Source organism: Pan paniscus, chromosome X (assembly GCF_029289425.2).
Source record: "Pan paniscus chromosome X, NHGRI_mPanPan1-v2.0_pri, whole genome shotgun sequence".
NCBI classification, from domain to species: domain Eukaryota; kingdom Metazoa; phylum Chordata; class Mammalia; order Primates; family Hominidae; genus Pan; species Pan paniscus.
In genome coordinates this window covers 13,130,829-13,153,938 of record NC_073272.2, presented here as the reverse complement: position 1 = coordinate 13,153,938, position 23,110 = coordinate 13,130,829, and the positions used below count along the sequence as shown (strand labels likewise).

Sequence of the window (23,110 nt, the reverse complement as noted above, 5' to 3'; positions counted from 1 at the left end):
ATGACCATTGCCTTATTTGGACCAGTTAACAGTGTGTACTTAAGGCTCCCAGGCAGTGAATATCTTTCATCTCCTAGCAGATTACAATCTGCTACTATAATAACTCCCCATCTCTGTTGCATTGTTAGCTGTCTTTGTGTGTGTGTTGTGTGGGTAAACTATTTGATCTTGTATTTCATCAACTTTTACCAAACTACCTCTTTGCTATTGATGAGAACAGTAACCTTTCTACACGTAAGTTCCACTTATTCGAGAGGACTATTATGTGATCATGTCTCTCAGTTGATTAGAACATGGTGTTACTGAGGTATAATTTATTTTTGTAGTCATTTTATTAATGACAACAGTAAAATATACACATTACTTGCCATGGAACAGATCACATGCTGAGTGTTGGACTTGCCTTATGTTTCTCTGTGTAAGAGTTGACTCTAATGATCACTCAAGTATTTCCAGAAGGGAAAGGTGAGAAGTGATTGGTCAATGCCTAAGGCTCTCACAACTTGTGGTCTACAACCCTGTTTGACAGTGAGCTGTTTGGGCCTCGGTAGGAATTTTCCCACAGAAAGGATGTTCTCACTGGCAGGCTCCCAGGACCGCCCACAAATCCATTTAACCATAACAGAGCTGACAGCACTGTCAGGGCTGGAGTTGGCTTCCAAGTGGGAAGTCAGCCTAGTATTAATAGCACAGTTCCAGCTGCACTGTGGGTCCAGCAGACTTCTGATGGTCCGGCCTGGGAACCAAGGCACTCTTTGTAACATTTATGGGAAATGGAGTCCTCGTTGAGAATGGTGGGAAGACAGTACTGAGGCGGTACAAGGCCCATGGCTTCTCACTTCCCCTTTCTACTCTAATCACTTCCAACGCCACTATCCAGCAGGACGAGATGGAGGGGAATCCTAGAGGAATCCTTCTCTAGCCTTCAAGTCTGGGGAGAGCCTGCCCTGTTCCTGGCCTGGCTCACTTGGGTCGACTGTTCTCATGTACAGGATATTTGTAAGTTGGGTGTTTCTAGGTCACCTGTATTTAGTTATATGATATGAATGTTTATCTTAATATAGTAGCTCTTGATCCAGGCACAAATATATTAGAATGTAAGGTTCATTTTTATTTTTAAAAGATTTTTCTTCATTTTGACTAATTTCAGTTCTGATTATGATCTCCTGCTTCTTTACCAGTTTAAAGGCATCATTTTTATGTAAATAAAATGGGTGTGCATGATTGTAGTAAAACATTCCGTTTTGTGGTTACAGGAGGAAATGAGAGAAGTGGGTGGTGCACTGTGTATGCGTGTGTGTGTGTGTGTGTGTGTGTGTGTGTGTGTGTGTGTGTGTGTAATTTGAATATGACCTAAAGGATGGGGGTGTTCGTTACACCAAGACATACTTCAAGGAATTAAAAATTGTGTTGTACTAAAGGGAGGTCTTTTTCACTAATAACTTAGAAGTATTGCAGACCATTTAGGTTTTTTTGTTGGTCAGAAGTATTATAATTAACAGATTTTTTTTCCCCCTGGGAGCTCTTTGAATACATAATTTCTTTAAAAAGATTTTTAAAGACTGACCAGCAACCTGAAAATTATTTTCTGCTAATCCCAAGTAAATGTCTCTGTAATGTAAGTGCTGCTTTAAAGTTATCTTATGGGGTACATATGACCCAAAGGGAAAATAACTTGTTTATTAAGTTGATTTTCTTTCTTTTTTCATGATTCACAAATTGTCAAATTCATTCTGTTTGGGACAGTAGAAATGTGGAAACATGTAAGTGAGTAACAATTTTAAAGTGTAAATCAACTAAAATGTATATGAAACCCTGCTGGGTTCTTAGGCAGTCTCTTGATATTTCTAAGCTACACTTCTCTCTTCTAGGATTCTGTTTTGGGACATAGTCATAAACACAAAAGGAAGATTTCAGCACCAAATTATATTCATCTTTAAAATATTGGGGCCCTTCAGCCCCTTCCAAACACTGGAAAACTCTCTGGAGTTTGGTTTGCCAAGACATGGGAAACTTTTTTTCCGAATATTTTTAAGGGAAAATTATATTTTAGGGTTATGAATGTAGAATTATAACACAGATAATTTAATAAGCCTCTATAGCTAAGTCTAGGTTCTCTTTAAAAGATCTTGTTTTTTCACCCAGCCCCATAGTTACGTATTTGAGGGAGTGAAACTGAGCATACAGGATTTTTGGAGTGGCAGGTCCATTTGAAATCATTCTCGTCCAATGTTTTCATTTTGTAGAAAAGGGAACTGGAGCCCAGAGGGGTTAAGTGACTTGAGCAGGCTACTGTTGGTGATGGCAATAGTAGGAGTGGCCATCATTTACTGAAGATCTTCTTTTTCTGGGTTTCTTTACATTTTATTTTACCCTCACAACCACCTTGTAAGGCAGGGGGCCATATTCCAGTTTTATAAGTGAGAAATCTGAAGTTTGGGAAGTCCCCTAGCTGCTCAAAGTCAACAGGTACTAAGAGGCAGAGCAAGAATCCACTGATTCTGGATGCCTGGTGGCTTCTGCCTCAGGGTGTTTTCCATTGTACCAGACATTTCCCAGGCCTAAGTAGAAATACAAGAAGCATTCCTTCTTTATACATGTTTACTTCTAATATATCAAGAGCATCTGTATCTAAGCAATCACCCCGGTTACTCAATCTTTTGGATAGTAGTCTGGGGTATTGGGTCTCCTTACCTTAGTTTTTCTGACAAAAAATAATCTTCCTCTTACTGGATTTCATAATATTCCAAAATTTGTCTTCAGTGGATGCCTCAACATATACTTTGAAATGTCTATTTTATTTAGATCTGAAGAAGAGTATTCTTTTTTTTGCTCTCATTCAGTGATTCATTCATTTATTTATTCACTAAGTATGTTTTGAATGCCTACTATGTGCAGATGCTATTCTAGGCTTTGGAGATACAGTTCTGGGCAGAACAGACACAAACCCCTGCCCTGATGGTACTTTATTTCTAGAGGGCCAAAGGATGGCCAATACATACACGGTAAAAAATAAGGTAAGTGAGATGGTGATAAATACACTAGAAACAAAAAACAAAGAAATTTGTTTAATGAGTGGAAGGAGACACCAGGAAGATGGGGTAGGACTTACTCAAAAATAACTGACAGGGGAAATTGGGGAGTGCTTCTTATCACATCGTCAATTCAGCAAAAAATGCCAGTGTCTATTTTGTTCAGCAAATTCCTTTCCAAAAATATAAGTTTTCAATCCCCCACCAATAGTAAAATGCTTATCCTAACTCTGTCTCTATCCTTATGATAGGGACATCTTCCCATCCACCCTTTATGGAACCCATTGTTATCACTATTATACCAAAAAAAAAAAAACAGGAATAACAGGAGTTATCCACATATCTAAGGGTAATACAATTTGAGAGTAAGAGAAGCTTAGTGCCTGGCCTATTTTTCCCAAACATCTAATTTATGGAGGAGAATCTTGAATCTCAGAAATATTGAAATGTTGGGAGGCTGGGGCAGGAGAGTTGCTTGAGCCCAGGAGTTCGAGACCAGCCTGAGCAACATAGTGAGACCCTGTCTCTTAAAAAAAACTTTTTTTAATTAGTAGGTGTGGTGCCCACCTGGAGTCCTAGCAATTTGGGAGGCTGAGGCGGGAGAATCACTTAAGCCTAGGAGGTCGAGGCTTCAGTGAGCCAAGATCACATTGCTGCACTCCAGCCTGGGTAACAGAGGGATTCCCTGTCTCAAAACAAAACAAAACAGAAAAATAAATGTTCAAATGACTAAATGACGACCTCAGATCATATGGCAAGGTGCTTATTATTTTATTTCCAGTAAATGATGTGCTGAGTTCCCATGGTGAGCTAAGTGATTGAGCTGGATCCAGGGGCCTCAGCACTGACTTCAGAGGAGATGGTCTCTGGCCTGGAGGCACAGAGAAAGAACTGATACAAAGACTTCTGATCCCAACCCAGTGCTCCTTCCCCTATCCCATGATGGGGACTCTTTGCTGTTTTCCAGGGTCTCACAAGGGTGAGAATGGGGTTCTCTTTTACATTTGTACTTCCCACTCTGTACTTCACGTATGTCATAGGTTAAATGAGACTACTTGAGCTGACCTACGAACCAAAACCACTGTATCTTTATTTCTATGGGAAAATGCATGTGGACTTTGAAATATCCAGCTATCTTAACAGACTTTCAGAATTGAGGAGTGTCTGAGTTGGAAAATATAAGCAAAGATCATTTAGTGTTCAGTGAGGCAAACTCTAGCTGCCCAGCCTCTAAGATACTGACTATCTCCTAGAGAAAACACAATCCTCTGTAGTCCTGAAGGAAGCATCAGATGAGATACAAATAAGTAGTAACAGTTTCTTCCAAATTGTATGGGGAAAGTTTTCTTCTCTTCACTCTGAAGAAAACCTGATGATCATAAATAGTGACCATTTTTTCCACAAAGTGGCAATTTGTGAGTGTGTATACCAGCCATTCTGTAGTTTGTCATAGTTCTCTAGGGCTATGGGGATCTATCACAGGATTGTAGCTCATTTAATCTGGATTCACTACTTTGTGGGCTGGACTTATGTTTCTATTAATGGTAGTAGCCAGTATAGTGTCCCAAATGCATGTTGAATGGCGTGGAGTGGAAGGACATGTTCTCTTAGCTATTCTGTATGCTAGCAAGTGTCATTTTCCTGTCTGCCTTCCATAATGGGAATGCCATGGACATTTCAGTTCGTGTTCTACATTCCTATCATCACCTGATTGATTGGAATGATATTGCTATATAATAAGGATTTCGAACATACATAAGCATTCTGAGGAAACATGAGGTTAGATTGAACTGCAGTGGATGCTCTACCACAGTTCAAGGGCAAGATTATTACAGCTGCCTTGACAACCATAGCTCTGCACTCTCTGTTTTATTACATACTCTTTTCCTATTTGGGAATCCTTTTGAGAAGAAACAAAAGAAAGAATGTCAGTAAGGTCTCATTTTCAATTTATGAGGCTTCTGGAAATAATAGAGTCTTATATAGCTACAAAAACGTCTCCATTTCTTAAAATTTCCCCAAACATTGGAAAGTCCAGGCATATGAAATGAACTAAAAATAAGCTTTTACTTATGTCAAAACACAAATATCATCTTTACTCCCTATAGAAGTAATTATTTTGTAAGGACTGAAAGAAAAGATTACTTTTCTATTTCTCTCTAGCATGCAGCTGTGACTTCTATTTTTCTATAAAAGGGAAATATTTTTGCCTATAAATTTTCATTAGTATTTTTACCTGTATTACAGTTATTCAACTGCAAATAGGTATATAAATAAAATAGTCTTACTCTAGGAAATGGCTAGGTTGAGAGACTATCAAACAGTGATATTTTAACAATGTGTTACATTATTAATTATCAACACATCCTCTGTTAGGTTTCCTTTGTAGACCACACTAGTTTGTTTGTTTGTTTGTTTTTCAAGAGAAAAGGTGACAATATTTGAGTCTTTATAATTGTTTTTTCTGTATTAAAGCAAAAATGCAGTATAAATGTATACTACTGTGTGACTATAAAAGTCATTGAGAAATATTATTTTTTATTTTGTCCACTTGTTATTAAATCTTTCTTTTCTTTCTTTTCTTTTCTTTCTCTCTCTTTCTTTCTTTCTTTCTTTCTTTCATTCTTTTCTTTCTTCTTGAGACAGGGTCTCACTGTGTCACCCAAGCTACAGTGCAGTGGCATGATCTCAGCTTACTGAAACCTCCACCTCCTGGGTTCAAGTGATCCTCCCACCTCAGCCTCCCCAGTAGCTGGCACTATAGGCACCCACCAGCATGCCTGGCTAATTTTTGTAGAGACAGAGTTTCGCCATGTTAGCCAGGCTGGTCTCAAACTCCTGGGCTCCAGCCATCCTCCCCTCTCGGCCTCCCAAAGTGCTGGGATTACAGTGGCTCTATGGAACAAATTTATATGTTAATACTCTAGGATGGGAGTTAGGGAACTTTTCTGTAATGGGACAGATGGTAAGTATTTCAGGCTTTTGAGGCTATACAGATTTTGTCACAACTACTCAACTCTGATGTTGTAGCTGAAAGAAGCCATAGATAATATGCAAACGAATGGACTGGGCTGTGTTAAATTAATACTGTATTCACAGAAACAGACAGTGGACTGGATTTGTCCCAGGGGCTGTAGTTTGCCAACTCCTACTCTGGGAGAAAAATTGTTTTGCTTACTTATCTGTCCACAGTCTACAGGGGAGTGTAGTGCTTCAGGCAAATTGCTTCTTTTATAATATATGCCTAAACTGAGCATGGTGGTGCACGCCTGTAATCCCAGCTACTTGAGAGACTGAGGTGGGAGGATCACTTGTGCCCCAGGAGTTTGTGTCCAGCCTGGGCAGCATAGAGAAACCCTCATCTCTTAAAAAAAAAAATGTGCCTAAAAGTCCATCTTTTCACTCTGACTTTTGTGTAAAATGTCCCCATTGCTACCATATTGGTTCTATTAGGGAGAAAGGCAGGGGTTACACACTTTTGCAACTCATTAGGGAGAGTAGAAGCAGATATTGATAATAATTTCCTTGTTTTAAAAGCTGTTAGAGCACATGAAAAAAAATTCAACTACTAAGATTTCCTTACACCCTAGCTGAACTGCTCAGTTAGAACTGCTCTTGAATATCAAAGGCTAATGTGCCCTGCCTGAGTAAGGTGGCAATATAAACTGAGGTAGACACTGTGGGATGCAGCCCCTTGGCCCCCAGCTGGCCTCCCCATCCCCGTGGGGTCTACATAGTCACCTGGCACCAAGAAAAACGTGCTTTTTTCTTTATTTTTCTTTGAAGTATTCACTGGTGCTTTGTTCAAACTGATTTTAGCATCCTCTTTGAGTTTGAATCAGATACTTCAAAGAAAAATATAGAAAAACGAAAACAAGTATCTATGTATTTGTTACTCAGATTTAGTAACTGTTAACATTTGTTATTATTTGCTTTGGATATTTTTATCTTTTTTAAAATAAAGAATCCCTTTCATTGACACAATTGTAACCCAAGAATTTTCCCCATTCTTTCTAAAGAGGCTATTGTCAGAGGAATCTGAATTCTTTTCCACTTATTAAAATTGGTTATTGAGAGGCAAAAGAATAGAAAGAATATTGATTTTATAGTATATATTCAGAGCATCACTGGTGCATAGTATGAACGATTTGATCCAATTTGTATGGTTTTCTGCCCATCGAAGACTGAATAATATCATGAATCTACTCCCAAGAGAGACATAGAGAATGCATCACATCTCTTTCCTATTGGGAATGGGATATGAATCTAAAAGACAGTAAATATAAACCATCCTAATTCATAATAGAGAGCTGGATATATTTTTCAATTTCAATGGCAACTTTGAAAAGTACATTATTTTTCTCTGCTGCCTTTAACATACTAATTGCCTTGTGGTATAAATGCTTTCATAAATGCTCTCTCATCTGATCTTGTGTGATAGTTAGAATAGATGGTATTACAGCTCTCTCCCAGGTAAGGGTATGGATGCACTGGGATGTCTGTACAGTGTTTGGCAGTCTTGGCTGGACCTTTGTATCACCTACCGAGCTTTGAAAAGATACTGATTCTGAGCCTATCCACAGAGGTTCAATCCAACCAGTCTGAGCAACAGTATTCTTTTCTTTTCTTTCTTTTCTTTTTTTTTTTTTTTTTTTGTGATGGAGTTTCACTCTTGTTGCCCAGACTGGAGTGCAGTGGTACAGTCTCGGCTCACTGCAACCTCCGCCTCCTGGGTTCAAGTGATTCTCCTGCCTCAGCCTCCTGAGTAGCTGGGATTACAGGCACCTGCCACCACCATGCCCAGCTAATTTTTGTATTTTTTTAGTAGAGATGGGGTTTCACCATGTTAGCCAGGCTGGTCTTGAACTCCTGACCTGAGGTGATCTACCCACCTCGGCCTCCCAAAGTGTTGTGATTACAGGCGTGAGCCACTGCGCCTGGCCGGGCATCAGTATTAATTGATTCTACTGTACTGCTGAGGTTGAGAACCCCCAATGGACCGACCAGTGGTTCTCAAGTAGGGACTATTTGCCCCCACAAGGGGACATCTGACAATGGGACATTTTTTATTATCACAACTGAGAAGGGGCATCCCCTGGCATCTAGTGGGTAGAGACCAGGGATGCTGCCAAATATCCTATAGCACCCCTACAACATAGAATTATCTGGCCCCAAAGGTCAATAATGCTTATATTGAGTAACCCTGATTTAAGCTGGACTAAAGTCCCTCTGACTCTAAGCCATATTGTTTCCCCAGTCTCAAGTTGCTAGATTATTCAAATTAGTCATCCTCTTATTATTGCTGCTAATAAAATATATTTTAATTTGGTTGTTCTTCAAAACAACGTTTACAATGACTTTTTAGTTTATCAGGAACCAAGTGATCTTGTGTCATAACCATACTGGGATAGGCAAAAATCCTTATATTAAACATTTTCAATTACTTTTATCAGAATACAAAACAAGCAAGCAAACACACAAAAAACAACACACCATCAAAAAGAAGAAAAGAGCTATTTCTCAACATAAATTGCTCTGTATGTATTATCCCAGATGAGCAATGTGTATTATATAAAGCAGTGGATTTCAAACTTGAGAGTGCATTGAAGTCACCTAGAGGGCTTGTTAAAATACTGATTGCCGGCCTCATCTCCAGAGTGCCTAGTCAGTAGGTCCAGGGTGGGGTTCAAACAGTTGCATTTTGAATAAGTTTCCAGCTAAGATTGACATTTCTCTCCTAGGGACTATACTTTGACAATCATTAATGTAAAGAATTTCTCTATATTAGCATTTCAAATGAATATTAACCCTGGGGACCATCTATTAAGGCCTCAAGTTAATATTCCTAAAAGTTAAAAATCATTTTATCATAGTATACAAATAACTTAAAATATGATTCATCAAGAAATATAGAGGGCTTCCTAATTCTACAGTTACAATCAGGACAGCCCTATAGAATCAAACCTTTTGCTCCCACTTCTAAGAGCAGCAAGAGCTAGCAACAGCAAGCTTTGCTTAAGAACAAGCCTAGTAGTTTTATGAATGCACAGCTCTCTACCTGATTGGAAATGAAGGGATGCCAGTTCACTGAGACATTTTTAAACGCATCTGGTCAATGAGAAAGTTGATATTTTCTGTTTCCTGATGTGTATCCTTCAAATTATACATAAGTGCTTAAGTGAAAATGACTTGATCCAAATTCCCTTAGCTTTGGATACATTAACATATGCTCATGGAAGGGTGGATGGGATATCTAAAATTTTATTGAAGTGTATTGCCTCTCTATAAAATAACAAAACCTTAATTCCTTAAGTAATTAAAATATTTGGCAGAAGTGGCTAAATAATGTTAGATTCAAGTATGGAATCTGAAGCCCATTTCAGGTATTTCAAGAACAAGTCAATTATTCATCCAGTCTATCAGCCAAAGACACTTGACAGAGAGCAGTGACATGGTGTTTTGTAAAAGGCATTTCCATAGTACTAGTGCTCTCATTTTGTTGTCATCCAGTAGAAAGAAGTGTACACATTTGTGAAGAAATGCATGAGGTAATAAAACTATTTAAAAATCCACATTTTCTCAATTTAGATGGACTTTTCTTAAACTAGTCTAAAGTTAGATGTTATCATATATTTTGTAGGCATAAAAATCTAAACCTCAAAGTGGCAGAATTCAAGAGTACCCATCCCTTATTTTCTACAGGAGTTCATCTGAATCCCTTGATAGTAAAGATTTTCTTTCTTTCTAGAACCTGACATAATTCCTAGTACATACCAAGTGATAATGACACTTTCATTGAATTTACTTAAATAGCTATATGAGAGGTCCATGTATTTCTATATTTCATGAATTTCAAATTATATATTTCAGTCCCATTTAAAGTTAGGATCTTTATAAACAAAATCCTGAAGAGGATCCAGACTATAGCGTCCAATGTGCAAATTTTTAATTGTGAGCTAGAGATTGAGAATAAAGGAAAGTTATTGGAAAATTTTCCAAGAACTAAGCCTTTCTGTTGTGCTGGTATTGATGATATATGTGTCAGTCAGCAATAAGACTACCAAAGGTGAACTAAATAATCCCGTACCATAAAATGTCTTATAAAACTTAAGCTGCTAAGAAAATCTAAGGATTAAAACATGTACCTATTCGCATACTTCTGCTGTTGTGTGTTTAAGAGCAAACTGAGAGGTTGCTATGGCATTACTTATGCGTGCATGGCAACAGAGCGAACTTAGTGATTCAGCTTGATAAAAGAGGAAATTAGCTCACCATTTCCCTTTCCCCAAATCAGAGTCAGATATCCAAATATTTCATTTTGAAATGGTATATCCATCAACACGTTCTAATGGATGAAAGTCAGTGGGGGTGGGGGTGGGGGAAATGTCATAAGATGAAATTCGTATGTCATGTGCTTACTTTAGGGAATGCAACTTGTGTCTAAACAGTCTATTCATATCTCTGCATCCTTCTTTCCCCCTGATAGGATGGGGTTTCTCAGTGGCATCTGTTGGGTGAATATACGATGATGAGTAACACTTTGGCAAAAGCCAGCAATTTATCAGCCCGTATAACTTTGTTCTAATGGAAGTGGATCATCCTAGAATTTGAGAAAGAAACATTGTTCAGCTGTGAAACTCCAATTCCCTGTGTGTAACAGCCCTCCAGGGAAGGAGTAGATTTTGTCAGCATAATATGTGAAGTTTAGTCATTATCAACTGCACAAAGCAGAGGTCAGGCGTGGGCGTACATGTGGGAGGCACTATTATGAAATCAACCCACAGCCACTGCCCTGCTGGGGTGATCCAATACAAACAGAGCCAAATGTCATGAATAAATGCTGACATTTTATCACATGATTAGTTTAAATATTATTTTACTACTGTGTTTTTTCTTGTATTATTTATCTTTCACATCTTTATTTTGTTTCCGGTTTCCTTTCTTTAAACTGATAAATGAAAAATAGGGAAGTATGTTTTGAGTCAGTACTTTGACCATGAACACAGGAAGTTAACTGAACCCTCCACCACCAGAAAAAAAAAAAAAAAAAAAAAAACTCTAAACCTGTGAATCTTGGAATCTTAGATTTGTTCTGGGTTGACATGGGTTTTGGAATCATAATTTTATTAATTTATTTTTTAATTTACATAGAGTAAAATTGACCTTCTGGAGGGTATGGTTCTATCAGTTTTGACAAATACATAAAGTTGTGTAGCCAACATCACAATTGTGATACAGAAGAATTCTATATATACCACCCCCACCCCCACCCCCACCACCAAATCTCTTCATTCTGCCTTTTCATAGTCAACCCCTCTTTTCACCCTCAGGCTCTGGCAACCATTGATCTGTTGGAACTGTATTAATCTGACCGTTTTTTCTCCACTCTATCCATTCATGCAACAACCGTTTATTGATAATCTATGCTGAGCTCCATTTTAGGTGCTAGGGATGAAATGGTGAACAAGACTGACATAGAAGTTTCTATCTGGAAACAAGATAATGAACAGTAGTAAATCAGTAAATCCAAATTGTGGCAAATGCTGTGTAAAGAACGGAAATATTTCTGTGACAACAGATATCTGAAGGCGAAATCTTTTTTTTTTTTTTTGAGACGGAGTCTCACTCTGTCGCCTAGGCTGGAGTGCAGTGGCGCGATCTCGGCTCACTGCAAGCTCCGCCTCCCGGGTCCACGCCATTCTCCCGCCTCAGCCTCCCGAGTAGCTGGGACTACAGGCACCCGCCGCCACGCCCAGCTAATTTTTTGTATTTTTAGTAGAGATGGGGTTTCACCGTGTTAGCCAGGATGGTCTCCATCTCCTGACCTCATGATCCACCCGCCTCGGCCTCCCAAACTGCTGGGATTACAGGCGCGAGCCACTGCACCCGGCCGAAATCTATTTTAGACACCGTTAAGGTTACTCTGAGAAGGCAGCATGTAATCTGAGGACTGGAGGAGGAGAAGAAGCCAGCTGTGTGAGGTGTGGGTGGGGACACATGGGGTAATCATTCCAGGCGGAGGGAACAGTATGTACAAAAGAGAGTTGGGAGTCTAGTGAGTGAAGGGAGCAATGGCATGAGGTGCTGTAGATAGATAGGCAGAGCCTCACTAAGGTGTATGTACTTCATTGCATTGCAGTGAGAAGCCATTGAATTAGGATGGGGCTCTAATGGGGATGGTTTGATTGATGTTTTGAGCTCTGTGTAGAAAATCTGTGGTAGACCAGCAAGAATGGATACAGGGAACCAGTTGATTTGCAGCCACCATCCAGTTGACTGTTAATGGAAGATTGGGCTTGGCAGCAGCTGTGGAGATGGAGAAGGGATGGATTTGAAATATATTTTAGAAGTATAAGCAACAGGACTAAGTGTTTAATTAGATATGGGTAAGGGGCTGGTGAAGGAAAAGGGGGAATCAGATGTGACTCTCAAGAGCTTGCTTGAGCAACTGGGTGGGTGATGCTATTTACTAACATGAGTAAAATATTGAGAGAGAAACAAGTTTGTATTGGAAAATTTAAAAGCTGGGGCTTTGGACAGGCTGAAATAGAGAAACCCATTAGACATCCATTTGGAGATGTGATGCCCCTAGATGGGGATATGCATGTAGAATTCAGAGGAGAGCTCAGAGCTGAGGAGAGAGAAATTTGTGTCATCATTTAACTTTTAATTATTCATTATATCATAAATATACAATTTAAATATATTGTTATTATATTTTGATATATTAACGTTAATATAAAATCTGTATTATTAACAATTTATTCACTGATATTTATTGAGGGCCCACCATGAGGGAGACTTAGTGAGGAAATGGAGGTATGATGGTGAGTGCAAGCCTGTATGATCTGAGACAGGCTGGCAGTAGTCACACAGATATGTGTAAAATTTAAGGGACCTCAGTACCACAAAGGAGAGGGTTTTATGAAAGGGCACGAGAGGGAGATTCGACTAAATCTGGGTGGAGGTGAGGGTCAGGAAAGGCTTCCCTGTGCATTAAAGAATGAGGAAGTGGGAGAGGATATCAGATTAAGGAAAGAACATGGATAAAAGTCGGTGTAGTAGAAGACCAGAGATTTTGGTTCTCAGATGCACTGTGATTCCAATTTAGATGTCCAGAAGGGCATCCCAGGAACATCTCAAGCACTTCAGGAAATTCACATTCCTTCAGCAAATATTTGTTGAGCACCTGGAGTGTGCCTGAGATTCTTTCAGGTGTTGGGAATTCAGCAATTTATGTGCAAAAGTTCTTTCCCTCATGAAGCTTGTTTCTTTCTGGTGGGGCTGATTCAGGAGGTTCACAAATTCCAGACACATCTTCAGAAGGATTGACTAAGAGATGTTGGCCTGCAACAGAGCCATGAGGAGTGCCAGCATTTAGAGCTCTAAAGGAGCAGAAGCAGCAGCAAAGAACCTAGAGCAAGTGGCTAGTGAAGGAAAAAGAGAGAAAAGGGGTGCATATAGCAAAAGCTGGGGGAGGAAACTGATTCCAGATGGCAAAGGTAATGAATGGCCAGCTAGGTTTAGTGGTGCTGAGGGATCAGGTAGAATAAAAACAGAATAGTCGCCCTTCAGCTTTATAACATGGCAGCATTGGGAATTTTTACCAAACCAGTTTTATCTGAATAGTGGAAGTAGAAAACAGATTGAGTTGCTTTAAGGAGTGTCTGGGAAGTGAAAACTGACAAAGTGAGAAGATATTGGCAATTGAGAAGTGAAAAATTGCTGATGACTTTGGAGAAGTTTGCCTTCAGTTCGGGACTTCATTATTTTCCTGCAGGAAAGAGTCTTCTGTTAGTGGGGAGATTAATTAACTTATTTTTGCCCAACTTGTCTATCTAAAAGGAAGAAAGTAGTAATACATTAAAAGATTGAGACTGCTGAGGATGAAATGGGGTAGTATATGCATGCAGTGGATGCTCACTAAAAATAAGAGCTTGCATTTATAGTATTTTAAGTTTGCCAGTCTCACTCTACCTGACATAAATTTTCAGTAATTATCTTATTAAACGCCAAGTAAGATTCAAATTATTATTAACTGATACTCAAGGGAGGAAATAGGGTAAGTTAAGCAAATTGCCCTAATAACGCTGCTCATAAGCCATGGCCCTCGGAGAATTTGAATCCATATTTGCTGTGGTTTGGACATGGTTTGTTTGTCCCCATCAAATCTCATGTTGACATTTGACGGTCAGCATGGTGATATCGGAGGTGGGGCCTAGTGGGAGATGTCTGGGTTACAGGGATGGATCCCTCATAAATGGCTTGGTTCTGTTCTCATGGCAGTGAGGGCATTCTCACTCTTGACACTAGATTGGTTCTCAGGGGAATTGATTAGTTCCTGCAAGAGTGGGTTGCTAGAAAGCCAGGACACCCCTGGGTTTGGTCCCTCTTTGCACATGTCTGCTTCCTCTTTGACCTTCTCAGACATAGTTTAATGGAACACAAAAGCTCTGCTGAAATCCAAGCAGATGCCAGTGCCATCTATCTTGTAAAGCCAGCAGAACTTTGAACCAAAATAAACCTCTGTTGTTTATTAACTACCCAGCCTTAGCTATTCCTTTATAGCAACACAAAATGAACTAAGACAACATCTGTTGACTTGGTTCTATGCTGTGTTTGCTCCACTTGGTGTTGTAATTTTATTCCCCTATAAGAATTATATCTGCTTAAGTGGAGACTGAGTATTCATCTACTTTGTATCCCCATACTTACCATTGCATTTAGCCCAGTGCCTGGCACAAAGTTTGCAGTTGTGAGTGGCACTGATATGAAATTTCTCAGCCCTTGGCCCAGCCTTCTTGGGCTGCTCTTGTTTTTGAAGCTCCAGTTTATACTCAGGAGAAGTGCTTTGGACTTCAGACCTCCAAACTGATTCATGTTACACATATCATCAGTGGAGAAAGTGGGACAGAGTAAAGGGTGGAGATAGCTCTTGAACACGACAGTAGAAATGGTATGATGTTAGCAGAAAATTAATATGTGCACATCTTGTTGTACTAAGAAATACTCTAACATTATAAGGAAACAAATAAAACTAATCATTGCTAGGTGACATATTATATATATAGTATATAATGTAAAAATACATATATAGTGTATGTTGTATATAATGTAATTGAATATTATATTGTATATTATATGCAATGTACATCTATGTATCTATAGATATCTACCCTTGCGTATTTTTTTCCTACAAAATTAAATACTTTTACCATCAGAGAGTACCAAGTAGGAATATTCCCAGGAGGGTCTGAGATTGGGATGCAATCTCGGAACCCATTAAAGAGCCTGGGGACAGGTGGGCTGTAGGAGTCCTGTGGAGAGCTTAAAAGGTGTCTCTTACCTCTTGAAAGAAATGACTGTGAGGGGTGAAGTAAACTGACCCGGTGTACGTCTCCCTGGGATATTACTTACTAACTTTTATTTCTTACCTAGGACACGTATATAGGAAATGTTCCAGAATCATGCTTGGCTGCATTATTTCCCTGTAGTGGCAAAAGTGGCCTGCAGAAGCTGTGCATTCTGGGTCCTTGCTAGAACCCAGATGAATGTTGCTTGGGAATTGGAGAGGAAAAAAGGAAACAGAGCACTCCCAAATTCTTTCCCAAATCTCTTGGATCGAAACATCTTAAATTGCCATTTTTATATGTCCAAGATGGTCAAATAGTAACCATTTCACGCAGCTCAACCAAAAAGTATGATCCAGCTACTACAGAGATGTGGACATTGGAAGGCCTTCTTGTTGGTTTCAAGTTTGGCCAATTGGTAGACGTCTGGGGCTGTATATTAAGGCATCTTGATTTTGTGAGCCAGAGCAAAGGCATTCTTGTTCCTGTCTCTATTTGAATAGTATCTTTGGTGAGAGAGTGCCAGCGTCATCTATTTATTATCCTTCATGCTCAGTGACTATGTGAAAAGAAAGGAAAAGACCTTTAAAGCTGGGGTGATTGTCTAGACAGTCCTAAAATAGCTGCTCCAGGTGCAAAGGAAGCCATAAAATGCAGACAAAGCATGAGACTCCTTTGGCAAAAATACAGTGTGTTTGAACTCTCATAGGCTCCCTGTAAATTATGAAGTAGAAAATGCCCAGGAGACTAGATTCCAATAATTATGATCATTAGTTATTTTAAATTGCCACCACTTACTTCACACAGAGGCATTCTCTGTGTGCTAAATTAAATTTAAAATATTTTAAAAATAATTATTTGAATAATTCAGAGCTGAAATAGTCCAGGTTGAACTATTTAGCAGGCTGAAACACCTGTGCAAGCTTTAATTCAAAATATACAGAGAAGTGACTTCATTTTTCACTCCACTGTGGAGGTCTTCTAATACAAAACAAGACCTTCAGCAGGAGTCCATGCCCCCTGGTTCTGCACCTTCTTGCCTTCTACTTTGTCCTGTGCCTACCCACTGCACTCTCAAGGTCCACCATGACCCGGCCCTGCTCCACTCCAGCCGTGTCCTCTAGGGGATCGCTGCCACCTTTTACCTAGGCCTCCCCACCATGGCCTCTGCCAGAGCCAGCTCCTTGTGGGCCCATGTGGAAATGAGACCTCCAGATCCCATCCTGGGAACCACCAAAGCCTTTAAGAGGGAAATCAACAGCAAAAAGATGAATCTGGGAGTTGGTGCCTACCGGGACAATAAGAGACCCAGTTAGATTACCATAAAAAATTTAGACAACAGCAAAGACTTGGAACCAACCCAGATGTCCATCAATAATAGACTGGATAAAGAAAATGTGGCACATATACACCATGGGATACTATGCAGCCATAAAAAAGGGTGAGTTCCTGTCCTTTGCAGGGACATGGATGAAGCTGGAAACCATCATTCTCAGCAAACTATCACAAGAACAGAAAACCAAACAGCACATGTTCTCACTCATAAGTGGGAGTTTAACAATGAGAACACATGGACATAGGGAGGGGAATATTACACACCGGGGCCTGTCACGGGGTGGGGGGCTAGGGGAGAGAAAACATTAGGAGAAATACCTAATGTAGGTGACGAGTTGATGGGTACAGAAAACCTCTATGGCATGTGTATATCCATGTAACAAAACTGCACATTTTGCACATGTACCCCAGAACTTAAAATATAATAAAAAAATTTAGACAAGGAATACCTGCCCATTTGGGGACAAGCTGAATTTTCCAAGGCATCTGCAGAACTAGCCTTGGGTGAGAAGAGCAAAGTGTTGAAAAGTGGCCAGTCTGTCACTTTGTGGATCATTTCTGGAACTGAGGTTTAAGGGTTGGAGCCAGTTTTGTGCAAAGATTTTTAAAGTTTTTGAAGACAGAGATGTCTCTGTCCAAACCACCCTGGGGAAATCACACACCTATCTTCAGGGTAGCTGGCATGCAACTACAAGATTATCAATTCTATAACCCCAAGACTTGCAGTTTTGACTTCACGGGTGCTATGGAGGACATTTCAAAAATACCAGAGCAAAGTGCTCTTCTCCTGCATGCCTGGGACCCTCATGCAAAGCAGTGAAAGGAAATAATAATAGTGGCAAAGAAAAAGAAACTGCGTTCTTTGATATGGCCTACCAAGGCTTTGCCAGTGGTGATGGTAACAAGGATGCCTGGGCTGTGTGCAACTTCATTGAACAGAGCATTAATGTTTGTCTCTGTCAATCATGTGCCAAGAACATGGGCTTTATATGGTCAGTGTATGAGAGCCTTCACTGTGATCTGCAAAGACAGTGAATGAAACCAAAAGAGTGGAGTCAGTTGAAGATCCTGATCCATCCCATGTATTCCAACCCTTCTCTCAGTGGGGCCTGTATTGCCTCTACCATTCTGAACAGCCTGGGTTTGTGAAAACAATGGTTGCAAGAAGTGAAAATCATGGCCAACTGCATTACTAGCATGCAGACTCAGCTGATCTCCAACTGCAGTAAGGAGAGTTCCTCACACATCTGACAACACATGACTGACTAAATTGGCATGCTTTGTTTCACAAGGCTAAAGCCTGAACAGGTGGAGAAGCTAACCAAGGGGTTTTCCATCTGTATGACAAAGGATGACTGCATCCCTGTGGCAGGGATCACCTCCAGCAACACGGGTAATCTTGCCTATGCCATTCACCAGGTCACCAAGTAATGTCCCTGGTGTGAGGGAACAGATACAACTTTTCTGTCTTCAGCTGCTGCTACCGTGAGCTTCACATGGAGGATAAGGGAGGGTAGATGGTGGTGAGTAGATCTTTTTTTTTTTTTTAACCACAGTGCGTAATACTGAGTGATTGAATGCATTTCTCAGAAAAGAACATGTAGCGACATTGGGCAGAGGCATCTGTGGCTGGTATCTGGAACTTTGTGACTCTAAACCAAACTCTCCCCCATCTTTTTATCTCCAACTTTTCCGAAAGGGTTTACATGTGTGAGAAACTCATAGCACCAAAAAACTTGTCAATTATGCCACTGCAATATTTCAGAAGTTTTAACTGAAGCATCTTATGGTGTCAGGGGTTCTTCATGAGAAATAGCACACATTAGAGGCTTTGAGAGAAGACCTAGTTCTGTCATTAACAGTCAGCCTCAAGTTTGTCCTCCCATGATGGAGCAACCTTATCAACAGAGCATATCGCAGAAGTTGTGTTTTATGAAAACCAATGAGTTTGCTGCCACTGCAGCAAGGAAAATAAAAGGTGCTTTTTCCTCTCATTTAAGAAAAAGAAAAGGCTATCTCTTCTCCTTTTTCATGCTATTCTTTTCCTTATGCACAAAGATTTTTAACTATCCTAGATTTTCATCCCATTCTACTGCTGGATTGACCATCTACCCTGTATTAGTCCATTTTCGTGCTGCTAATAAAGGCATACTGGAGACTGGGTAATTTATAAAGGAAAGAGGTTTAATTGACTCATGGTTCAGCATGGTTGGGGAGGCCTCAGGAAACTTACAATCATGGTGGAAGGGGAAGTAAACAAGTCCTTCTTCACATGGCAGCAGCAAGAAGACTTGCTGAGCAAAAGAGGCAAAAGCCCCTTATAAAACCATCAGATCTCGTGAGAACTCACTATCACGAGAACAACATGAGGGTAACCATCCCATTGACTCAGTTACCTCCCACCGGGTCCCTCCCATGACATGTGGGGATTATGGGAACTACAATTCAAGCTGAGATTTGGGTGGGAACACAGCCAAAGTATATCAAGCCCCATCCTACTTGGATTTATTTAAGAATAAAGAACATAATTTTCTAATGACGCCATAGCCTTACTTTTCTCAGTGGAGAAGGTAACTGCAATTTATCTGAGCATCTTCTTCAATGATTGTGTAATTGTCTCCTGCTGGATGTTGCCTCTGCCCAGTTGGACATCCTCCTTTCATTGAATATGGAAAGCAGATTAGTGGTTGCTAGATTTAAGAAGATGATGAGTTGAGAGGGAGGTGCAAATAGCTGTAAAGGGGTAGCAAGAGGAATCCTTGTGGCAATGAAACTGTTCTGTGCCCTGACTATTGTGGTTGTCACACAAAGATACATATGTGATAAAATTGCATATAACTAAATACACACACATACACACATTCACACACAAATGATAACATGTAAAACTTGTGAATTCTAAATAAGATAGTTGAATCAATGTCAGTTTCCTGGCTGTGACATTATACTATAGTCATGAAAGATGTTACAACTGGGGGAAGCTGGGAGAAGAGTATAGGAGATGGCTCTATATTATTTCTTACAAATGAATGTGAATCCAAAATTATCTCAAAATAAAAAAGTTTAGTCTAAAATGCATTCATCAACATGAACTTGAGTCAAACCATCTTGGAAGAGAGGCACTTTGATGTATTCACTTCACAAAGCATAGGGATGAAGATCTCTGGTATTACCAGCAAGCCAAAACACATGACTTTCTGCTGTCTGTACCCTGTGGCCCTGCACTGTGGATAAGGGAATGTATGTGTCCTCTAGAACATTTTTGTTTTGATTGCTTTGTGTTTGTTTGCATCAAGAAAAAAGTTGCAAATTAATGAGAATATATGTGTATATCTCTAAGATTCATCAGCACCCAAAATACCAGAGCAAGCCAGACATCATAGGGAAGCCCTGAGCAGAATCTACAAAAAAGGATTGAATAATTTGATTATTCAGAGAAAGCATATTTCTAGGGGATGGATCTAAGAGTAGCTTGTTCATGAAAATGGTGGGAAAAACATAGCGGCAAGAGGGTCACTAGGTGGAAGTAATATGTCTAGTTTTTTTGAGAACCACACTTGAGCTAAACCTTTAAAATCCAATCAAAGAATGAAAATGAATAGATTAGTGTGAGGAGGTAAACGTATCATTTGAAAATAGCCTTGGACTTGGGTACTTTGCTCTCATTGATTTAGCAATATGCCCCATTTTGTTAGTTGTTTATACAGAGCTTCACAGTTTTAAAGTAAGCATAGCCAGTTATGTCTATGATTTCTCTGTATTCAGTTATATTTGCCCAGGAAAGTCTAATCAACAAACAGTTATCAGTTATCTTACCCATGACAACATTGTGAGATGTTGTGAGATGCCAAGAATAGACCACAAGAGCCTCTTTGTGATGGTCTCAGACCTCCAAAACCAGTAAAGAAGAATAACACAGTAAATCAGTAACATATCTATAGCATTTGAATTCACATAGAGAATTTGTTTAGTGGGCCTGACTAAATGCCTTCACTTTGCAGCTTACAGAGGCTTGTGTTTATTCTGCCTATCTTAAGCATGGTTTTACTCATTTAGTGGGAGCAGTTGGCTCATGTCTTTTACCTATTTCATTTACTAACTCTAAGGGAGTCAAGAAGAAACTTCCCCTTTGCGCTCTAAAGGGTCACTGAAAATATACTGGCATGAGGCAGATTGATTAACAGAAGAAAAGGCATACACGTTTATTTAGCTTGTATACACAGAAACCTTCGGAATGAATACCTAACATACAGGGGAAAATGGACAGTTGTCCATTTTTATGCTTAGGTTCAACAATATGTGGACAGCCATGTAGAAATGTGATTGGACAGAAAGGGTCTGATTTAAATGCTAATGGACTGAGTAGGGGAAACCCAGTAAGGCCTGTCCATCTAGATTATTCTTGGCCTCTCTGAGAAGCATTTCTTCCTTCTTGATGTGAGAGAGGACCCTGTCTGGAACAGGAGTCTTAGGATCTACAGTCAAACCAGTTAGGTCAGATCATTTCTTCATGGCCAGTTTTTACGTAGAATATTTTTAGGTTTTATGACTGACTTTCAGGAAAAGGCGTTCTGATTTGTATGATCTATCTTGGGGAAAAGGGATTCTAGTTTCCATGGCTATCCTTAGGGCAAAATGGGACTGAGAGGAGGACAGGAGAAGGTCAGGAGAAACTTTTGCTTCTGAAGCTGCTCAGCAGCAGTCTTCATTTTGAGATACTGTTTTCTGAGCCCCAACAAAATTCTTCTAACATGCTGAACATGTGCCAGGCACTATTCTAACATCCATGAGAATAGAGAGGAAAGGAAGAGAGGGATCCTGCAGCTTTCCAGTTGGGTGCTGAGATGATGACACCATTCACTGGGTGACTCCAATTGATTTGCTAAATCTATTCTCTGCATTTTGACTCTGCCACCTTCTTACCGTGGGTCTATGAGCAAGTTTCTCCACTGTTCTATTAAATATCTGTGAAATGGGAGCAATGGTGGTGTTGTGATGATTAGATGAGTAAACACATCTAGAGCATAGAGCTCTATGCCTGGCACAAACGAAGCCCTCAGTTAATATTTGCGGGATGTGTAAAAGATTGTGTTTATCTGGTTTTCAAGACCATCCTCCTCAGAGACGCCAAGGAGATAGTTGCTATGCTTCCTGGAGTTCTAAGACCCACATGCATCTCGTTAACCCTTGAGAAATCTAGTGGGCTCTCAGAATTTTTAAAATTATATATTAATAAATTATAATTGTATTTATTTGGTGAAAAGTGATGTTATGAATTTTGAATACAATGTGGAATGATTAAATCGAGCTGATTAACATATACATCCCAAATATTTAATCTTTTTGTGATTAGAACATTTGAAATTTACTCTCTGTAATTATGAAATGTATGGTACTCAGTATTAGCTATATTCAACATGCTGTGCAGCAGATCTCAAAAAAGACTCAAATGTCTTCCTCGTTTCTGGGGCTTTGCACCCTTTAACCCCATTGCTGACATCCCCCAGCCTCACCAGCTTGGTGGAACACCTTGAGATGTGCTTATAACAGTAGCTGGGATGTAGTCAGTGCTAACAAATTGTTAGCTTTTGCTGTTGTGCATGTAGTTGTTGTTGTTATTGTAAAATGGTGGCTGGAATCCACTTGTGAATATGCAGTCATGTTACAAATGAGGATGTTTCTGTCAATAATGGACCACATAGACAACAGTGGTCTCATAAGATTATAATACCATATTGTTACTCTACCTTTCTATGTTTAGATATGTTTAGATACACCAATACTATTGTGTTACACTTACCTACAGTATTCAGTATAGTAACATGCTGTACAGGTCTGTATTACAGGAGCAATAGGCTGTACCATCTAGCCTAGGTACGTAGTAGGTTTGTGTAAGTACATGCTATGATGTTCACTTCGTGGTCCACTAGGTCACTAGTAAGCCTTTCTGTACCTTTTTGTATGTAACTCTTTGTATATCTGCCACACTGTATGATAATGCTTAGGTGTTTGTATAAATACACTCTATGATGTTCACAATGACAGTTTTCTCAGGATATATCCTCATCATTGACACGTGATTGTACTTTAACAGAGATACAATTCTTGAACATATTGTTAGAAGGAGATGGGAGAAATGACAGAAATAAAGGTAGTGTCTTGAATTTTTCAATTATTAAACTAATCAATTCATTAAAACAGCTGTCATTAATTACTTAAAGTCAGGCAGGTGAGGGAAAGAATGGCTTGACGTTTTCTAATTTATCACTCTTTCCTGTTGCCCCTGGCTAAACAAACTGTGGCTGCTGCTACAGCTAAGTATGTCAAACTGTTGAATACCCAAGCCAGGCTTTTGAAATATTGAAAAATGACTACTCCCATGTTGATCCATAA

The 23,110-nt window shown here is 39.6% G+C and overlaps 1 protein-coding gene and 1 pseudogene across 4 annotated transcripts in view; both read left to right on the top strand.

Moving 5' to 3' along the window:
* The window catches only part of ARHGAP6 (Rho GTPase activating protein 6), a 525,552-nt gene that overhangs the window by 310,925 nt on the left and 191,517 nt on the right, over positions 1-23,110 (top strand). The window lies entirely within an intron of this gene.
* On the top strand, positions 16,396-18,711 carry LOC103786469 (aspartate aminotransferase, mitochondrial-like; annotated as a pseudogene).